Consider the following 18,223-nt stretch of genomic DNA (forward strand, 5'->3'; position numbering starts at 1 on the left):
TTCAGGGGGTCATTGCTGTTGCGGGAGGTGTGTCACAAAGCGCACTTTCAAGAATATTGAAAGCATTCCTTGATGCCATGATGGCCGTGATCGGGTCTCATATCAAGTTCCCTACCACCGCGCTTGACCTTGCAAAAACCAAACAGGAGTTCTACCAGATAGCTCGTTTCCCACATGTTTTGGGTTGTATTGATTGCACCCACGTTGCAATATGTCCCCCTGCAACACAGGAATATATATATAGAAATAGGAAATCTTACCATTCCCTCAATATTCAGGTTGTTTGCAATGCCAAAAACATTATCACTGACATTGTTGCGCAATTTCCAGGGAGTGCACATGACTCTTATATCTTCAGGCAAAGTGGCATACACACCCGTCTTGTCAGGGGTGAATTTGGAGAGGGACATCTGCTTGGTAAATATGTGTTATAGTTTATCACTGTCATTGTACGTATGTCAATGTGAAGCTGCCACTGACTCTTTGCTCCATTACATGTAGGTGACAGCGCATACGCCTTGCGTAATTACCTAATGACGCCTTACCTCAATCCCACAACTGCCAATCAACAGAGGTACAATGCAGCACATATTTCGACAAGGAACATCATAGAGCGCACATTTGGGCTGTTGAAGAGCCGATTCAGATGTCTACATAAGACCGGTGGAGCACTGAAGTACAACCCTGAACAATGCTGCAAGATAGTAGCGGCATGTGCCATGCTGCACAACATAGCGACAAGGGGAGGAATGGACATCGAGGTGTCTGACAGCGATTCGGAGGATGGGAACCAGCAAGTGCCACAACACCATGCAGCACAAGGGGCAGGCGCAGCAGAAGGGCGTAGGAGAAGATTTGACATCACACAAAATTATTTCTGAGGTGAGTAATGATGACACAGAAACTGACTATTGCTATCAGAGTATTCTTTAATTAAATAAAATTGCCATGAGTGTTCAAGCACACTTGTAATCTGACCAGTGCAATGGACATAAGTGGTTTGCAAATGTCAATTCACTTGTCACTCTGTGAAAAGTCAAATCCAAATAAATGGTTACGTCACCATAGTGGAATGCACTTGTACATGCCAGTCTAGCGCTTTTTCCCACGAACACCCAGACGCCTGTCAGACCCAGCATTGTCATCCGTTATGTTGGAAGCGGCGGGGGTACTGCTGCGTGTGTTGCGTCTTCCTGCAGTGCGGACTGGAACTGCCACACTACTTAGGCTTGAGCCACCCTCACTACCCTCTTCGGGCGTGGAATTGTTGGCCGCAATTGTGGAAGCATTTAGCAAATCAACTGCATTTGTGACCTGGTCCAGTGCTTTAGCCACATCGCCGCTCCAATGGCACATTTCAGTTTGCATGGTCACAGACCTACGTGCCAGCAGTGCAGTTGTCGTGGCCAATCTATTGTTTGATTTAGCAAACATTTTCAATTGCAGCATTGGTTGACGATGCTGTCTCTTCTGGGATACATTTCCCTCATGCATCACCTTGCTCAGTTGCTGCACACTTTCTGACAGTACTGCTATGTTGCTAGCCATCTTGCCAACTTGCAATTGTACTAATCGTGTGTTTTTTGTCTGCAGGCGCTGCATACGGAGCATCTGTCCCTCAAGACCACCCCAGACATCACTTGGTTGCTCCTCCTGCTGTGTCCTGAGTGCTCTTCCTCTCCTACGCCGGGCTCTGTGATTAGTTCTGGGGACCTGTGGTTGTGTTTGTGTGATGGAAGTTGTCTGGCCATGGCTGCCACCTGGTGTTGCATCAGCCTCATCATCTTCACACTCCATGGTGACTAGGGATGGAACAGTAGCCCTGCGTGACTTTGTTGGACGTGAGGGATTTATTTGCACCACAGGTGTGTCCATCTGTTCACCTGCGCTGGTGTCCTGCATGTCTGGGGAATCGCTATCCACATCTTCTACACGTTGTGCATCTGTGAGGTGAAACAGTGCAACACTGTATTATTTCATGTCTGTGATATTAATTGCACAGTAATAAATTTCTGCCTTTGTAAATGATTTTCTACTCTATTAAGCTTTTTTGGGTTGTTACTCTGAGATTTGACATTTTAACTGCTTGACCTGACTACATCTCCCATAATGCCCCTCACCTACTGAATGCATTGTGTACTGGATGTTCAGGGTCTGCACTTGGGCTGTGCTGTGGTCGAGTTCTACCTTTACATTTTGTAACACTAAGAAAACATACATTCATCTTACCTTCAGATGTGTTTGCTGCTCCGGACGTGTCCAGCTGGGTCACACCAACAACAGCTTCTGGCTGGATGGTGGATTCAATCAAGTCCTCCATGGGAGTGTTCCCAGTGTCTGTTGGTGTTCCCCCTCCTGTCTTCTTTGCCTCCTTCAGGCGGTCAGCTATGCGCACCTTAGCCCGACTGCGCAAGTCGTACCATCGTTTTTTGAGTTCTTCAATGGTGCGGTGTGTCACCCCAATGGCATTGACCCTGTTTTGGATCCGGAGCCAGATTTTCCTTTTCTCCTGCTCTGCCACTTTCAATGATGCCTTTCCAAACAGCTTGTCATGGCTGTGGACTACTCCCTCAATGAGGGTGTCAATTTCTTTTTCTGCAAATTTAATTTTGCGTTTCCTGCCTGTTTGGCTCTCCTCTGCTGTTTGTGAGGCTTCCATTTGATATCACAAGTTTTTCTTCTGTCTCTGTCACACTCCTGTTCTGCTCCCAGAGCCAGCTCCCTCCTCTCCCTGACACTGTGCACTGGAAATGAGGCTGGTGCTGCTCACTTCCTGGTTGTGATGTCATCAGGATGCATCAAAAAGCGACTTCGGTATTAGCGATTTCGCTAATTGCGAAATCGCTAATAGCGAGTTCGCAAATGCCGAAATCGCAATTTATTTAGCGATTTTTAGCGATTCGCAATATTCTCGCAATGTTTTTGTTGCATCGTGTTTTGCGAGTCTTTATTTGCGATTCCTTAAAATTCGCAAATAAGGACTCGCAAACTCTCTTTTTGATGCATGTGCCTGTATGTTTCTATTTCTACTGCTGTGTTAATAAATAAACTTGTGAATTTGGCTAACGAAGGTCACCCAGGTTCTATTACTGCCACTAAGAAATTTTACGAGAACATTATTGGTGGCCAGGTCCTGATTCTGATGTAGACTGTTTTATTGACAGATGTTCAGAATGTGTTAAGTCTTATAAACATTGGAAGCTGACAAAAAAGAGTATGCATTTGGTAAAGCTGCCAGATGGACCTTGAGTCAAAGTAGCTATAGATCTTGCAGAACTAGTTTACATATTAGATGACAGCATGAAATATCTAATTGTGTTATCTGATTATTATTCAAAATGGAGTCATTATGACTTTATTACTCAGCCGACTACTGCGGTTTTGTTGCATTTCTGGAGACAATATTTACATATGAAGGGTTTCCAAAAATCTTAGTGTCAGATAAGGGTAGCCAGTTTGTGTCGCATAAATCGACAAATGTTTTGGATATGTGGGGAACTGCACATGAAAGGACACATTTATACAATCCTTCATCAAATGGTCTAGTTGACAGGACTAGCAGATTGATGAAAGAAGGCATTCAATTAGTTATAGCATCCAATATATCAGTAAAGAAGTTTGTGAAGGATAACGTTTTTTAGTTACAACAATACACCACACACAGTTACTGGTTATTCTCCCTTTTATTTAATATAAGGGAGAAGAGGTTGCACTGCCATTATGCTAATTTTCAAGTGTCAAGAAACACAAACACAAACAAGCGTACATAAAATTGATGACAAACTTTTACAGGTTGAAATAAAATAATGATGACAGAATTGAAAAGTAAAAGTTACTTTGATTAAGTTTCCAAAAATAAAGAAAAAATTCTACAGAAATGTTTTGGGTAAATTTAGAAATCAAACCGAGAAAGAAAAGTAGAATCAAATTACATTTCACCTGTAGTGATAGAAGCTAAAAGATCATTGCTATTGAAAGACAAACAGTGGTAAAGCCAGAGCAAGAATGATTACTTGATGATAAAAATGACTCTTTAATTGTTGAACATGATTTCTATGATTTTCAAAATGTTAATTCAAAATTTGAGACACACATTGGAATGGTGAATGCAAATGTTGCATCTAATAGCATAAGTGAACTTGAGAACACAGAATCTCAAGAATGTATTTCTGATCGTAATGAAATGTTTGAATGTTCTCATGCGATTAATTCAGATGCAAAGTGTTCAAATTCATTGAGAAGAAAAAAAGTGTACCCTTTTAGGAGACCAGAATGTCAATCGACAAGTTATGGGCCGAACCTGGAGGAGCATGTATTGTCTGTTTCTTTCTCAGTCATTTCCAGATTGTAGTACTTTAACCATGGTTTCCAAATCTTTCCAAACTTTTTGGGGCAATCCCTAGCCGCATAAACAGTTTTCTCTGCCCCTATGTATAAGTTCATACTGGTCCGCCACTCTGCCATGTTAGGCAACTCTGTTTTACCCCAGTACCTAGCAATGTCATGCTTGGCCACTATAAGTCCTAAATTACTCAATAGGAGTTTGTATCTGGGGATGTCTACATCTTTGGGGATGCTTAGCAGGACGTATTTTGGATCCATAGGAATTTGCACTTCCAATATGTCATTTAACTCCTTGACTATTAGTGACCAGTACCTTTGTATTTGCTGGCAGTCCCACAGGGTATGTATATATGTTCTGTGCTCTGTCTTGCCGCGCAGGCAATCGGGTGTGTTAGCCCTACCCATTATGTGGAGTCTCGCTCTGTCGTAGTACACTCTATGCACTATTTTAAACTGTATTAATCGGTGACAAAGCTTAATTACCACATCCCTAGCATGCATCAGCGCCGCTTCCCAATCTATGTCTTCAAGTGTACCTGTAGTTTCCTCCCATTTGCCTCTAAGAGCTAGCAATCTATCAGGGATATAATTTATTAAGGTTCTATATGTCCAGGAGACTGCCTTCGAGGACATCTCTTCCTGTAGTAGTCTCCCCTCTAATGGAGCGTATTCCGGGGTGTCCAGTATGTCAGGCTTTTGCGCTCTCCAAGCCTGTTGTAGTTGTAGATACTTATATTATTATTTGTGCGTCAATTGATAGTCTGCATGGAGCTCTGTGAACGTAATTAGCTCCCCCTTTTTATTAATGTCTCCTAGCGAAATTATCCCAACCATGTTGGTTAGTTTCTTGTCCAGCGCATCTGTTTTTCTGCTCCTTTCCACGCCTCGATCGCCCTCTGTGTAGCGGGTAACAGGCTCCGTGTCCCAGCACATCCGTATAGGTAATAGGTAATGTAGGTAGGAGGACCTCTGGAACTGGAGTCTCTCGAGGGCATAAGTGGGGTGGTCACCTGGAGCATGGCACCCTTCAATAATAGCGATTATACGTGCCGCTTGATAATATGATGTCTGGTAGGGCAATCCCCTGTTGTACTGGCCGCGTTGCAGTGTTTGCAATGCCACTCTAGGATGTCCCCCGTCCCACAAAAGTGTCCGCAATTCTCTATTGATCATCTTGAAGATATTGTCTGGGATCTTATGATACATGTTTTGGAGTATATACAGTAGTTTGGGGTGTGTTGCCATTTTGTACATGGCTGCTCCCCAAAATATGGTCAAGGGGAGACGCCTCCATCTGGCCACGTCATCCCGGCATTCCGCAAGGACTTGTTTAATGTTGTGGTTGAGGCAGATAGTCATGTTCGTCGAGATGAATAGTCCCAGGTAGTTAAAACCCTCTACAGTAATGATTAGGTGTTCTGGTAGTGGGTATATATCTCCAGAGTCTCCTACAGGATATAGGCTCGATTTCTCCCAATTGATATTATACCCGGAGTGTTTACCGTATTCCCGGACTAGTTGGAGTAGCAAGTGTGGGGTCGCTCTATCTTTTACTGTATCTAGCCAATTGGCCAGTCGACGGAGATTAAAGCGTGTAGCATGGCCAGGCATAAAGCCTAATTGGTCAAGATGTATCAGGGATGCAATTACGGGTATAAGCTGTGTTGCTAGGATAGAAGCCAGGATCTTTGTTTCAATATTCAGGAGTGAGATCGGGTGATAAGTTCCGCAACACTCTGGGGGCTTGCCTGACTGTGGTATGACAACCATTGTGGCCTGACGAAGGTCCAGCGGCAGAATCCCCTCTTTCCTTGCAGCTTGGAACATCGTTAAGAGATGGAAAGCCAAAAGCCCCGTGTTTTGTTTGAAAAATTCTGCTGGGAGTCCATTTGGCCCTGGGGTTTTCCCTGACATTTGCACTTCAGTTAGAGTGATTTCTGCCTCCAGGCCATCCCTTTCATCTTTTTGTAGGACAGGAGTCGCTATATTGTCAAGGTAGGCCATTATCTGTGTAGGATCAGCAAGGGGTTGTGCTCTATATAGCCCCATATAAAAATGTGCAAAGGCGTTTGCTAAATCCTGTTCAGTGGTGTGTTGCCTTCCCTGCTCTCGTATTTGGGACACCCAATTTGCCACCATCTCTCTTCTACCCAACCAAGCTAGGAGTTTCCCTGCCCTGTCTCCTGTTTCATAAAGTCTGTGATGAGTGGCTTGGATTTGAGTTTGCACCTCACGTTCAGTCAGTTCCAGTAGTTCTTTGTGTGTAATTGCCAGCTGCTTCAGGTGGGCCGCTTCCGTGTCGGGAGTTATGCGACTCTCAAGTTCCAGGAGTCTATCCTCTAGGGACTCAATTTGTTGGGTTCTTTTTTTTGCTTATGCAATATGACATCTTGGATTTTACATCTGAGCACTGCCTTATAGGCTTTCCAGAGGGTAGTGTGTGAGGTAACCGAGCCCTCGTTCTCCCGGAAATATATCTTGGTTTCCTCTCCTATTATTCCCCTGACAGACTGATCCTGGAGCTCCCACGCATTCAGTTTCCAGTCTGATCGCTGTCTGTTATCTGTGCCTCTCACCGTCAAACAGAGGGGTGAGTGGTCTGATATACCTCTCGCCATGTATGCTGCTTTGTTTACTGTGCGTATCTCACCTGCCGGAGCAAGGAGATAGTCTAGTCTAGAGATAACTTTGTGAACCCCAGAGAAATAGGAATATGTACGGTCTAGTGGGTGTTGTTGCCGCCAAAGGTCAACGAGCACCTGCGAATTCACGAAATCCACTAGCGGGGTAGGAACACACGTTCCTGTGGCTATGTTTGTTCGGTCTGTAGTTGGATCAATTACATTGTTAAAGTCACCTCAAATAAGTTGGGTAGGTGCATCTGAATCTAATAATATTTTGGCCAGTGCCTCTAAGGTTTGAGTTTGCAATCGTGGCAGAGCGCTAATTGATGTAATTTTGCGTCTCCCCCAGTATACCTGGACAGCCGCATAGGTCCCGTTGTGGTCTACCCTGGTTTTAGTCGTGCGGAAGGGTAGTTTTTTTAAAATAAGAATGGTGTAAGAACGACGTGCCCCCAGGGACAATCCCGCATGGGCTGGAGTAACATAGGTCCCCCTCCCAATGGAGGCGCATTGTGAGCTCCGTAGATGGGTTTCGTGTAGGAAGACAATGTCTGGCTTCAGTCGCTTAAGGTATCTGATGACCATACCTCTTTTGATTTTGCTGCCTAACCCATTAACATTCCATGTCAGTGGTGTGTATGTTCCATTATCTGTATGCATGGTGCCTCATTGTCTTTATCTCAGGGTGGGTCTGCCTGTTGGTCACTTGACCTCTATTTCTGTCTGTCAGATGGAATATTCCTGCTTCTGGCCATGTTAGTAACATGTGTAATACCCAAACAATAAAACAAAACCCATTCATTAGACCCGATCCCTCCCACCCCACTCTCTCTCCCACCCTACGCCCATTCCCAAAACTGTCAACATGACAACTGTGGCGTAAGACTTGTTTGAGAGGTCTGTCATCCCACCCTTTCCCAAACCTGCTACGTTTTATTCAACGCAGTAAAGGATATGAACTTCAAAAGAAACGATTTGAAAAAAATAAACTAGAGCACGATAGTATCTGGAAGGTGTGTGGCAGTTCTACCCTCTATTGACCGACAGCGTGGCCCATATCTCAGCCTTCTTCGTCACCTTTTTCATGGTGTTGGCCTATGTCATCTCTACTTTGTTCCCTGGCATTCTGTTCCTCAAGGCGATTAATGTTCCTGAGAAGTGAATGGTCACTCACTCTCTGTGTCTGCTTGGGATTCTTTATCCGAGTAGTCTGTGTGGGTACTGTCTCTCTGACTGGAGTGTTTTTTTCGGGCTTGATCCTGGGGCGAGTCTTTTTCTGATTCCGAACAGTGCTGTGTCCCTATTTTGTGTTGCAAGTCTTTTCGTGGGGTCTCCGTCCATTTACTGTGTCATCCCCTAAGTAGACGTCGCCTTTTTACTCTTTGGAGCCTGCTTTCCCATTGTGAAGCGGTGTCTTTAGGTTGTGTCTCACTAGGTCTTACATTGCATTGCCGCGGCATGGACCGCTCCTCTATCCAAGCCCATGCTTCTTCTGGACACTGGAAGAACAGCGAGGTACCCATGAAATACAACTTTGAGTTTGGCAGGAAAGAGTAACATATATTGAATCTGCATAGCTATCAATTTTACCTTCACCGAGTCAAAGGACCGCCTCATTTTCTGCACTTCCCTTGAGTAGTCAGGGAAATTCATGATCTTGGTATTATCTAGTTTGATCTCTCCCAGTCGTCGTGACTCCCTGAGGATTATGTCACGGTCCTGATAGTTGAGGAAACGTGTGATCAGGGGTCGTGGAGGGACGTCAGGCAGTGGTCGCATAATCAGCATCCTGTAGGCCCGCTTGATGATAAAGCAGGTTGAGAACTTGGCCATTGGGAGAGAGTCTCCCAGACACAACAGCAGGAATGCCACTGGGTCGAGGCCCTCGGTTCCTTCTGAAAATCCAATAAAACTGAGGTTATTTCTGCGTGCTCTCTTTTGGGCATCATCGACTCTCCAGGCAATCTCATGGTTGCCCTTAGATCTTTAACGTCTGAGTGTAGTTTATGCATTGTGTCTTCCACCTCTGAAATACGCGTTTCAGCCTGTGTCACCCTTTCCGCAATATTGCGCATGTCGTGGTGTATGAGGGAGACTTCTGATCCAATTTATGCCATCTTACCTTCAATGGCATCTTGGGATGCGTGGATCGCCTGGAGGAGGGCTGAATTATCTGGTGGTCCCGTGGGTTCTTCCTCTGTTTCCATGGGTGGCGGAATCATTTTCGTATATTTGTCCATCTTGTCCTGTTTCTGGGTTTTTGTTTCCTCGTCTCTTGCCATTTTGTCGGAGGTTGGGTGGAATCTGTCAGTGGGTTGGTTGTTGTTTCTGCAGCTCCCACCGGAGACTCTACTATGGGGCGTCACTGTGTGACTTCTGTATCTGTTGTCACCCCGACTGCTCTGGGGATAATACGTCAGTTGGTGATGTCTCCTTTCCCCTTTCCTGCCCCACTGTTGCACGGCCCTGGCCTCAACCCTGGGATATCAGCCGTCTGCCTCTCACTTCCCAGCGTTGTGAGGCAATGGTTATCTTGTGGTTGCTGTCCATGCAGGGGCACTTACATTAACCCTTTCCGGTGCCGGACTCTATGGGCTGTGAGGTAACTCCCTTTCTTCCTCTGGGTCTCTCTCTGCAGTGGGAATATAATTGTCTCCTGTTATTAATTGTCCATGACTGTTCAGCAAGGAAGATGTAGGGCTGTTCATCCCTGCCTTGTAAATATGGCACTGGTTTTACAATTTGCAAGCGGGGCCTGTGTTTCACTAGTCTCTCAACGCAGGGGGTGGAAATCTCTGTCCAAGGGCTGTTTATCCAGGGTCAATCATTCTCTAGGGTAATTTCCTCCCCCCCGTACTCCTGCCCCGTTGCTTGCTCCTCCAGCTATAACCGGTCTTGGCCTCCTAATTTTGTTGGGGAGACTAAATTCCTTGCCTCTATCAAGATGGGCGTGGGTGGCAAATTCCCCCTGGGGAGGTCCCGTCGCGTCTCCCCAATGTGCGTGCAGGCCGGGCCGTGCCGAGTCCCCGAGGCCTTTCCGGCAAGGCCGCTCTTATCCGGTGTCTGCACCCGGTCATCCCTTAGTTCGCGTGCCCCCGGGACCGGTATCTCCAGTGGCCTATCCGCCCTCACCAGATTGGGTTCTCTGGGCCTGCACTCACCCAGCTGCAGCGCCTTTGGCTCGGCAGGGAGAGGCCGCCACCAGAGTCCCCCGGGTCTCGGCCTGCCAACATGCAGGGATGGGCTCCGACCACGTAAGTCGCCTCTCCCATCAGCCCTCCATGCCGCAGATGCTCTCGAGAATTTGGCACCAGTGCAGCTCAAGGTGATGTTCCATAAGTGCGGCTGTCTCCGCCGCTAATCCACAGTGACACCGCTCTCCATGCCGGGCCATATCTTCGCCGCAGGGTCAGCAGCAGTAAACCACACCTGACACTCTCCCACAACACCGGGGGTAGAGAGCAGCGAGAATCAGACGTCCATGGTGGCGAATAAAATAGGATTACAGTCAGGATTATTGTAGGGCAGTCGGAGCTCCAACGATCACGACTAGCCGGCCATGTTGCTCAAGAAGAAGGCAGGTTTGTGTGCTAAGGAAATATTCTGATTTTCTTCTGTATTAGTGTTTATTATATTTTCTCTGTGGAAAAAGAAAGATGCTGTAAATTCACAGTAAGTATAGAACCTTCAATATGTAATAGAATTTACAATGTTGTTAGATGATAAAAGTACTAGTGGTAGAAGGTTGGGGGTCTTTAGTATTGCGGAAACAGTGAGAAACGTCTGTCTGTCTTTGGGTTTAAACTGGGAGCTTTTTGCTCAAAAAACACTGTTTGTGTTGATCCGAAGTTGGAATTTGTGACTTCTTTGATCACAACAATTGTGTATCCCTTTAAGCGCATTGCCCTGTGTACTTAACTCACCCTTGAGCTACATCAAGTAGAGATGTGCAGCGCATATGCTGTTGTATGCATGTGCTGGGTGTATGTGTATCTTTAAATGGTTCAACTTATGAAAGACTCTGGTTTCTATTTTGGGAGACCCGGGTCTGACAGGAGAAGCATGTGGAGGTATAGGGATACCCTAGAGCTCTTAAGCACATTTCAACGAGTCCTCTTTGGTTGAGGGAGAGGTCACTAGAAAGGGACCTGGGCAGATCTCAGGAAGGAGATAGGTCTGATAGGATATTAATAAAGAGTAGATATGGGGCCCTGAGTTAACCATTTCATGCAAATACACTGTGGCTGATATCCAGATGTGAATCTCTAGTCACTCTCATAGCCTGTGTTGTCCAAGGGTAAAGGATTGGTCACTTCAAAATGAAGCTGACCCCCAACACAAACTTCAGAGACTCAGATCCTAAATCGTATTTGATGTCTTGCAAGTGGACAATAGGAAGGGGAGCTCAAGGCCCCCAAACTGTCAGCTATCAAGATGAGTGATGTGTGAGGAAGAGAAGACTTCTGCCTGTGACTAGGGCTAGGACCTAAGGCCTGACAGTCTCCCAGTTGAGGGAGGGGACATCACGCAGGGAAATCTAAGACCATCTGCCCCTGGAGTCTGCCTGCTTGCCAAGACCAGTGTGACCTGTGAGGGAAAGGGGAGCGCTGGAGAAAGCAAGGCCCAGTGGGGTTCCTGGCGATTGGATCCCTATAGCAAGGTGTGAAGAGATGGCTGCTGCACCAATAGAGTCATCGCCAATGGGCAGGCTCAAATTGGCAATCCCGTATGCCAGATGGGGCCCCATGAAGAAGGCATGGTTGTCATCCCTAAAGTGCCGATCGGGCCGTAGCCTGTGTGCATAGTGAAGTCAATGACCTCTATATGCTGGGGCCGCCGAAAAGATTACTGCTGTGATGATTGGGCCATAGCCTATTTGTGGAGTGAAGTCAGCGACCCTATTTGCCAGAGGGAGAAGTTACTGCCATGCCGATTGAGTAGTCGCCCATGTTCGGAGTCAGGTCAGTAACCCCGTATGCCAGAGGGGACCACTGTAAAGGACAAGTACCATTGCCTAGTTCAAACTGTTGTCGAGAGGAGAGGCCTCTGTGGGGACCTATGCGGACCCGAACCCCTGACTGAGAACCGGATCCAGAGCAGTCAATTCCACCCCCCCTCCCCCCCTCCTTCTGTAGGAAGGATCAAAGGAACTAATTGTCTGGTCTTTGAGGAAGAAAGTAGGAAGGAAAGATGGATTGAAAGAAGGAAGGAAAGAAACCAGGAAAGAACACAACAAAGAAGGCAGACAAGAAATAAGGGAAGAAATAAAGAAGGAAGGAAAGAGGGAAAGGAGGGAGGAAAAGAAAAAAGGCAAGGAGGAAAGAAAATGGCAAGAAAGAAAGTAGGAAGTAATGAAGGATGGATGAAAAAAGAAAGAATGAAAGAAGGCAAGAAAGAAACAAAAAGAAAGAAAGCAGCAAAGAAGGCAAGAAATAATGAAAGAGACAAGGGAATAAGGCAAGAAAGAAAGAAAAGAAAAAGGAGAGAAAGAAAAAAGTAAAAAGAGGATAACTTAATACAGAACAGTTTCAAGTGAACACAGTCTGGTATGCTGTGAAATAGCAAAAAACTCCTAAAGGAATTTACAACAGCATTGTCAGGAGATGGCATCTAATTAACATGGGATGTGCCCTATGCTCACATCGGAAACACTCCACTATCCCATAAAGATCTAAACAAAAAGGCAACCCTAAGTAATTATAAAGTCAAAACAAAAACATTGACATTGAAGGGAACTACCTTGTGTGCTGATGTGTTCCTTGTGAAAGAGCAAAATACAGTTACCTCTTGATAACTTTATTTCAGTCGCAAGACCATAAAAGTACAATAAAATATATACAAGTACAAAAATAAGATCATAAATAGAAAAATGTTAATTTAAAAGACAATTATTAAACAATGAGTTATCATGATCAGTTGATAGAAAAATAAAAACTGATAGCCGTTACTATGAATTAATAAAACTCATCCTTCTCCTCCACATGGCAAATAGAAAACGGGAAACAGCATAGACAATAAGTGGGTTGGTATCATAGGTTAGAACTCTGCGAGCTTGTACACATTTTCTGAGGCCCAATTTTTTGCACAAAGGGAAAAGCCAGCATTTTCGGGTCGTGCTATATGCTGGACAAAAGAACAAAATGTGCACAACATCTTCTTTGCATGTTTTGCATACTGGGCAGTTGGCCTCAATCGATTTTCCCCAGCTTGATGTAAACACCCCAATTGGGAGGCAACCATATCTCAACTGGGTATAAAGTTTTCTCGCCAGTGGACGCTGTACTACATCCAGAAATACTTCCAATTTAGATTCAGTTTTCATCAATAGAAACTCGGAGGTCAACCTGCCCAGAGAAGTTGAGCAGCTTAATATATTAGAGTTAAAAAGTCTGACAGCTGCCAGTGTCTCAGTCCTTTGAGTCCTCATACAGCTAATATCCGGGGTGTCCCAAAGTTGGGGCAGGCCGATTTGGTAAAAGGAAGACTTTATATGGAGTAGCCAGGGAATATTCTTACACTTTAGCATCCCCCAGATTGCACTAAATTCTGCTCTGAAGAATTCAAGCTCAGGGACCGACCAGAGCCTTCTCCAAAAGAGCAGTGGTCGTGCGGCAGCTAAGTCATTAATGGGAACCAAATCCATATCCAAGCGTAATGGTATTAGAGGCGTACTCTGGGGGAGGCCAACCAGACCACGCATGAAGGCTTGTTCCACCTTCCGAAGATTGGATGTGTTTGTATGACCCCACAGTTCTGCAGCGTACAATGCTGCGGACCTAACCTGGGTTTTATAGATCTCTAATACAGGGGTAACAGGTTTGAAAGTAGAAGTTCTGTGAAGTCTACCAATACCCCCCGATATCTGAGATAGCCTCAAAGAAGATTTTACCACTTGAGCATCCCAGGCAAAGTTCTCAGTAAGCGTGACCCCCAGGTATGTGAAGGTCTTGACTCTTTCCAAGGCGACACCCCCCAGTACAGGGTTCGGGCGTGTGTGCCTCGGGGGATTGAAGATCATAAACCTGGTTTTCCCCAAGTTGATCTCCAATCCCCGCGAAGCACAGAAGGTCGCGAACCCGTCCAATACCCGCTGGATCCCCGATGATGTCCGGGATAACAACAATGTGTCGTCCGCGAACATCAAAGCAGGCACCCGACCAGAAGCCAGTCGTGGGGCATCAGTACCCTTAATACCATTTAGTTCGTCAATCAATCCATTGACGTACAGGCTGAATAATGTAGGGGCCAATACGCAGCCCTGTCGTACCCCCCGAGTTACAGGGAAACGTGCAGATAGTTCCCCATTCTTCCCGCACCTCACCTATGCAAAGTTCCCTGTGTGGAGGCGAATCAACACATCAAGTAGGTATGGTGGGAGACCAAGGTCCTTCAGTACCATCCAAAGTTTCTGCCTAGGGACCAGATCAAATGCAGCCCGCAGGTCCACAAAAACAAGGTAGAGGCTGCCACCCTCCACATATGCTGTTTTCCAAAAAAGGACCTGGAGCCGAAAGATCTGGTCCAAGGTAGATATGCCGGCTCTAAAGCCAGCTTGTAGGGGAGTCAATACTTTGTTCGCCTCCATCCAGTCTAGCAGTCTGTTCAATAAAATTCGGCCCAACAATTTTTGAGTGGAATCCAATAGGCTGATGGGTCTATAATTGGATGGGGCTAGTGGGCAACCCTTCTTAAGGATCGGTACAATCTCAGCCATGTGTCTGGCAATGCAGAACCCGTCAGAACCGCATTAAACAGAACAGTCAGATATGGGGCCCAAATTTTAGGTTGAGAGCGGAAGAGGTCCCCCGGGAGCTTATCGAGTCCTGGGGCTTTGTTTGGGGGCAAACCCTCAATCACAGATTCTACCTCCTTAAAAGTAATTGAATCTGGATAGTTGCCCTCAGTCCTAACCTGAGGATCCGGTAAACTAAACCCTGTCCGAAGGGCCAAGGGTCCAGGCTGGCTATATTCGGGTGTAGGGTCTGAGGCTGCAAAGGTCCGAAAATACAGTTACTCACAGTGCAGTTAACTAGTGGCTTAAGTAGGTTGACCCATTGCCCTATGCTATATGCTGTAGTGGATGGAAGCAAAATGTGAATGATGCAACAACAGACCAATGGATGAATAGAGGTGGCTGAAAGCTCATATGTAAGTATATTATACATATCTTAGTCTTATCCAAAGGACTGGACTAATCCCAGACCTAAACAAGCATTTGCAATGCAATAGGTCTCACATTTACACAAGTTTAAGCTATCGGCATTGTAAATAACTATGCCTTTTATTTATATTTTAAAAACCAAAACATAAATAAAAGGCTTTGTCATTTACAATGCCAATAGCTCAAACTCGCGTAAATGCTAGACCTATTGCCTACCTTTACTGGTGCAAAACGCATTTGTACCAGCATGATGTACAGAAGATGGACGGGGTTGGTTGTTATTGGTGTGCAGGATGGCTAAGGGCGGCTTCAAGACAGCATGTGCTTTCCACAAATTTGGTCCATTAAACCAGCCCTCTCTTTAAATAGCAGCAACCGAAATAAAAATAAGATCTCCAAGTCGCACACGTATTATAGCTACAGCGTGAATCATGACATTAGTAAAGCTGTTGCCGAGGGAGTCAGGCTACTAACAGCCAACAAGCACAAGTTTTTCACTTTATAACTAAGAACAGAAATTCGCGAGAAAATGTAATCACGTTTACAACTTTAACTGGATAGTGAAACAGGCTGATTAAAACTGAAAGCATTCCAGAGGAGGAGGGGGCTGCGGGTGGCAGGCGCCATTGTTGTGTGCATATGTCATGTTGATTTAAATATTAAAAAAACAATGTTTAGGTGCCGAGTGCACAACAAAAGAAAGGCGCGAGTGTGCCGTATTAAAGCTAAATCGCAAATCACGTTTACAACTTTAACTGAATAACGAAACAGGCTATTTAAGACTAAAGCATTCTTAACATCCGATTATGTACCGTACAACCATGATTAGAATTCTGCTAAAGTAGAGCAATGGAGAAAAGCAAACAACCAGATAAACTCAATCACGTCTAGAAACACAAGGAGTTACACCAGAGAGCAACCAGGAACATTTCCCCATTGAGAACAAATGCCACTTGTGATTGCTCAACGTGCGAGGTTCGATGGGTAGCATGTAGAAATGTCTATTTCTAGAGCCTCTTAGCCATTTTAGTGCCTATTTAAAACAGTTCAATTCACATGTATACTCATGAGCATTAAAAACAAAAATATTTAAGGGCACAGCTGTCCTGAATTATATATTAAAATCAACAATAAAAAATTCTCCCTCACGCTTTATAAATATTAACCCGTTCCTTTTGCTCCCCACTCCCGCAGTGCTTTATCAAGTGTTTTCTGTCCTGTATAAAGGTGAAATCAAGAAAGGGGCGAGTGCGCTGTACTAAAGCTAAAGTGCACAACAAAAGAAGGCGCGAGTGCGCCGTATTAAAGCTAAAGTGCACAACAAAAGAAAAGGCGCGCGTGCGCCGTATTAATGCTAAAGTGCACAACAAAAGAAGGCGCGAGTGCGCCGTATTAAAGCTAAAGTGCACAACAAAAGAAAGGCGCGAGTGCGCAGTATTAAAGCTAAATCTCGTTGAGTAAGAAAAATAAAAGTATATTTTACTCACACTGCATCATTCGCTATAAATGTAACAAGCACTTCAATGACAAACAAGGAGCGACGGGCGGGTGGCGCTTGGGTGGGGGGATGACACAGACATGCACTGACACAAGCCTAAAGCAATTCAATTAACAAAGAAAAGAGCTCCCCAAAACACAGATAAGCCATGTGAGCGTAAGAAAACTGTACTTAGTCGGTGCTGCACTTGGAAAAAAACAGAAGTGACGTTGGCTGCTTAAGCCAGTCATAAGGCAGCAAATAAGACAGACCCTGCCCTGAACAAGTGGCGAGCAGCAGGGGGGAGCTACTTCCTTTGACTGAATACTACAGGTCTTCCAGACAGCAAATGCGCGCTGCCTAGGCTCGACCTAAATAAGGAACTCTAAGTTATTGCATCTTTCGATGGATTGCATTCCCAATCCAACCACCAGTACCGGCAAATTCAGTTGTCTGTATTCTGGCAAATCATTGAAATGCTTCCCACACCGAGCCAGAAAATGTTTTCAGAATTTGAATTAGTAAAATAACATTAATTCACCAGAAATGTAATAAAGCAACTGCTAGCATATGATTTCCCCTGTTATAACTCAACAGATGAGGCCAATTCAGAAATATGCAGAGCCTGCAGCGTTATGGAGCCACATACTTGGGAAATTGTGCAAATCTAAAAAGGGATAACTGAGACATTACAATTTTGATGGAGACACGACTTTCCTGGAAATCGAAAAGAATCCTTGCAAATATGTCATACGAATCCAAGAATAAAGCAATTAAATCATTGCGGCTGCACAGTCTTTATATTTGGATTCTTACATCACAGTTTGTTACTCATTTTTGAACGTGCATAGTGAAAGAAGTATCTCAGCAAGATGTTGTATAAGGTCCTTGTATACACGAGTCGTTTCACCTGGCACACAGTTATCCACTAAATTCCATGTGTTTATTATCATTCATATATACATTGCCCTCCTGATATATAAAGAATCCAAAGTAATTGGGTTATTTAAGAAATCTCTTCAGTTTATTTTTCACAATGAGGCAGTGGTGCTGGAAAAAAATTCAGAGTAGGGGTGCTGGCCAATTTATCAGCATCAATGCTAAAAATAATCTTGCTGTATGAACTAGTGTATGAGAGGAATACCACCTGCTGGACATTGTGGGGGGTCCTAAAGAAATATGTGGGAAGATTGTCTCTAGTTGTGTGTTTTGAAACGTTTTTCTAAATATTTTTCCTAAAAAGTGGTATGATTGAGTCTGGCCATTTTATAGTGAACACATTTTCTATTGAAATTGGGTTTGGGTGGTAAGAAATCACACCAAAAGCCTATTGGCGGGCCATCCCCATGTCTCCATATAGTCCAGGTCTTTATTGTAATGCACAAGCTGAAAGGATCTGCTTGAGACCTTCAGAATTCATTTAATGTATCACATTATTGCTGGGGGCATGGCGATGTGGACCTTTTGGCCAGTTATTTAAATAGCTCAAAGGCTCACGCTTTCTGTGCAGTTTGAGTGTGGTATCGGATGCAATGAGCGCCCAGTAAGTGCGGCGACTTCTGCCCTAAACATAATAGGTCTCTTCCAGGTCTTTAACGTTTTTAGATTATTCCGCAC

At 44.9% G+C, this 18,223-nt stretch overlaps 1 long non-coding RNA gene across 1 annotated transcript; it reads left to right on the plus strand.

Annotated features, from left to right (window-relative positions):
• The first annotated feature begins 499 nt into the window (after positions 1 to 499).
• On the plus strand, positions 500 to 2,028 carry LOC146820946 (uncharacterized). Its single transcript, XR_014963074.1, has 2 exons — positions 500 to 882; positions 1,594 to 2,028. It is a non-coding gene; the product is annotated as an uncharacterized LOC146820946 (long non-coding RNA).
• Positions 2,029 to 18,223: the final 16,195 nt, after the last annotated feature.

The sequence above is a fragment of the Triturus cristatus genome, chromosome 6 (assembly GCF_964204655.1).
Source record: "Triturus cristatus chromosome 6, aTriCri1.1, whole genome shotgun sequence".
NCBI lineage: Eukaryota > Metazoa > Chordata > Amphibia > Caudata > Salamandridae > Triturus > Triturus cristatus.